Here is a 4,352-nt window from a genome sequence, read left to right on the forward strand (position 1 = left end):
TTTTTGTGTTTGTTTTTTATGTATTATTTGTGTGAAAATATTATAAACCTATTACAGTACAGTACTATATAGCCGATTGTGTTAGTTGTGTTAGCCCCCTACATGCGACTAGGTACCTAGGCTAATTTTGTTGGACTTAACGAACAGATTGGACTTACGAACTGGCTCTCGGAACTGAACTCGTTTGTTGGAGGGGACTTACCGTTTTCTTTTCAGATAAAAGAAATAGGTAGATCGTTTTGGTGCTATGTAAGTAGCACTTACATATTTCTCATTCTCCAGTCTCTTTGATATGGTAAGGGATATAATAAACAGAAGGAATGTTTGTTCTTATACTAGCTGAAATTGTCCTAACTTCTCTAAATTGTCCAAAAATTATAAGAATGACATCCTATAAGAATGACGGGATCAGAACATAAAATTCTGAAATAACTCTCAAACTGTATAGATTAACATCTTGATTTATATTAAATCTTCAACAAAATAGTGGAAAATAACTTTGATTTAAGGTCCCAGTGTATTTCTCCCATATGTCAGTCGTACTTACTCAGGTGAGGACGATAAAATTAACTGAGCTATGAATTTAGAACTGAGGGATAATTTTTTTTTTTTAACATCTTTATTGGAGTATAACTGTTTTACAATGGTGTGTTTCTGCTTTACAACAAAGTGAATCAGTTATACATATACATATGTTCCCATATCTCTTCCCTGAGGGATAATTTTGCACAGCAAGTTTGTTTGCCAGTTACAGAACATTGTATTAAACTTTAAAAACAAAAACCACACACACGTATGACTTACCCATGTATGGATATGTAAGTAATGGCTGAAGGGATCAGCCCCTTAGCCAAAGAGTGGTCCTCAAATACAGTAAAGCTTTATTAATTTGGGATTTATAATACTTCAGCTAGAACTAAGTAGAATTGATCCTCTCTGAGGACAGAGAAATAAAAATGAGATTATAAGCACTGTACAGTCAGCCCTCCATACCTGTGGATTCAGCGTCCATGGATTTATTAACCAACCACTGGTTTGGAAATATTCAGGAAAAAGATTCCAGAAAGTTTCAAAAAGAACGCATGAATTTGCTGTGCACTGGCAACTACATAGCATTTGCATTGTCAGGTATTTAAATCTAGAGATTTAAAGTATATGGGAGGATGTGCATAGGTTATATGCAAATACCATATCATTTTATATAAGGGACTTGAGCATCGAAGATTTTGGTGTCCTGGGGTGGGGGGGGCATCTTGGAACCAATCCGCCATGGATACTGAGGGACAACTGTGTGTTATTCAATGATTCTGCTGTTTACAAAACATTCAAATCGGTGCAAATAGAGTTTCATTCACCATATATATGCATTACTAATGCAGTCTTGATTGTCTAAATTTTTAGGTGTAGCGTACGTTTTATTGATTTACAAATAAAAGATTAAATGTTTAAGAATTGTTTAAAAAATGATTATTGGATCTTATAGGCAATTTTCCCATAATAATGAGTTTTTTCTTCCAGTATTATTGAGGTAATTGACATACAGTACTGTATAAGTTTAAGGTGTACAGCATAATGATTTGACTTGTTTACATTCATGAATTGATTATTACAGTTTAGTGAACATCCATTATCTCATAGATACAACACTAAAGACAGAAAATTTTTGTTCTTGTAATGACAACTCAGGGTTTATTCTCTTAACTTTCATATATAACATACCACACTGTTAATTATATATATCATGTTGTACATTATATCTTTAGTACTTATAACTGGAAGTTTGTACCATTTTATTGCCTTTATCCATTTCCCTCTCCCCCCACTCCCCACCTCTGGTGACCAAAAATCTGATCTGTTTTTCTATTTATTTGTTTTTTTGGTAAGTATAAAGACTTACAATACTATCGATATGTTAGTTCATGTTATACAAGAGTGGTTTGGTATTTCTATACATTTTCAAATGATTACCACAGTAAGTCTCGTTATGATATGTTGCTATGCAAAGGTATTAAATAGTTATTGCCTGTAATCCACACAGTGTAAATTTTACACCATGACTCATTTAAATACTTTGCAACTGAAGGTCTGTACCTCTTAATATCCCTCACTTATTTCTTTCCTCCTTTCACCTGCCTTCTGTCTGGCAACCAGCTGTTTGTTCTCTGTATCTTTAACTCTTTCTGTTTGTTGTGTTTGTTTTATAGATTCCACTTATAAGTAAAAGCATACAGTGTCTTTCTCTGTCTGACTTATCACTTAGCATAATACTCTCTAGGTCCATACATGTTGCAAATGGTAAGATTTTATTTTTTATGGCTAATATTCCGTGTGTGTGTGTTTGTGTGTACTACATCTTCTTTACCCATTGTTTGCTAATGGACCCTTGGGTTGCTTCCATATATTTGCTGTTGTAAAACAGTGCCACTGTGAACGTTGGGGTGCACGTACTTTTTTTTTTTTTTTGGCTGCACCACAAGGCATGTGGGATTTTAGTTCTCTGACCAGGGATTGAACCTGTGACCCCTGCGTTGGAAGTGCAGAGTCTTAACCACTGGACCACCAGTGAAGTCCTGCTGCATGTAAATTTTTGAATTAGTGCCTTTGGTTTTTTCTAGTTATATGCCCTGGAGTGGGATTGCTGGATCATATGGTAGCTCTGTTTTTAGTTTTTTGAGGAAACTCCGTACTATTTTCTGAAATGGCTGCAGCAATTTACATGCCCACCAACAGTGTACAAGGATTCCTCACCAACACTTATTTGTTGTCTTGATAATAGTCATTCTGACAGGTGTGAGGCATATCTCAATTGTAATTTTGATTTGCATTTCCCTGATGATTAGGGATGTTGAGCATCTTTTCATGTACCTGTTGGCCATCTGTATGTCTTCTCTGGAGAAATGTCTGTTAAGGTCTTCTGCCCATTTTTTAATAGGATTTTTTTTTGATGCTTAGTTGTATGACTTCCTTATATCAATGTATTTTAGGTTTTAACCCCATGTCAGATATATCATTTGCAAGTATCTTCTCCCATTCAATAGGTTGTGTTTTCATTTTGTTAGTTTCTTTAGCTGTGCAAAAGCTTTTTAGTTTGATGTACCATTTGTTTATTTTTTGCTTTTGTTTCCCTTGCCTGAGGACATATATCCAAAAAAAAAATCACTAAGACCAATGTCAAACAGCAAACTATCTGTTTTCTTCTAGAAGTTTTATGGTTTCAGGTCTTACATTTAAGTCCTTAATCTATTTTGAATTTATTTTTGTGAATGGTGTGAGAGCCTAGTCCAGTTTCTTTTGCATATAGTTGTCTCGATTTCTCAACACCACTTATTGAAGAGGCTGTCTTTTTCCCATTGTATATTCTTGACTCCTTTGTCATAGATTAATTGACCATAAGTGTGTGGGTTTGTTTCTGGACTCTGTATTCTGTTCCATTGATCTATGTGTCTGTTTTTGTGCCAGTACCATACTGTTTTGATGACTAGCTTTGTAGTATAGTTTGAACCACAGAGCGTGAGACCTTCAGCTTTGTTCTTTTTTCTCAAGATTGTTTCAGCTATTCAGGGTTTTGTGTGTGTGTGTGTGTGTGTGTGTGTGTGTGTGTGTGTATGTGTTTCCGTACAAATTTTAGAATTCTAGTTCTGTGAAAAATACCATTGATATTTTGATAAGGATTAGATTGATATGTAGATTTCCTTGGGTAGTATGGTCATTTTAATAATGTTAATTCTTCCAATCCATGAACACAGTATATCTTTCTGTGTCATATTCAGTTTCTTTCATTGATGTCCTATAGTTTTTTTTTGAATTATTGAATTTTATTTTTTTATACAGCAGGTTCTTATTAGTTACCCATTTTATACATATTAGTGTATATATGTCAATCCCAATCTTACATTTCATCACACCACCACCTCCACCACCCCCCGCAGCTTTCCCCGCTTGGTGTCCATACATTTGTTCTCTACATCTGTGTCTCAATTTCTGCCCTGCAAACCGGTTCGTACCATTTTTCTAGGTTCCACATACATGCGTTAATATACGATATTTGTTTTTCTGACTTACTTCACTCTGTATGGCAGTCTCTAGATTCACCCTCGTCTCTACAAATGACCCAATTTCGTTCCTTTTTATGGCTGAGTAGTATTCCGTCGTATATATGTACCACATCTCTTTTATCTTCATATGTAGATGGCCATTTGGGTTGCTTCCATAACCTGGCTATTGTAAATAGTGCTGCAATGAACATTGGGGTGCATGTGTGTTTTTGAATTATGGTGTTCTCTGGGTATATGCCCAGTAGTGGGATTGCTGGGTCATATGGTAATTCTATTTTTAGTTTTTTAAGGAACCTC

The sequence above is a fragment of the Physeter macrocephalus genome, chromosome 6 (genome assembly GCF_002837175.3).
Source record: "Physeter macrocephalus isolate SW-GA chromosome 6, ASM283717v5, whole genome shotgun sequence".
NCBI lineage: Eukaryota > Metazoa > Chordata > Mammalia > Artiodactyla > Physeteridae > Physeter > Physeter macrocephalus.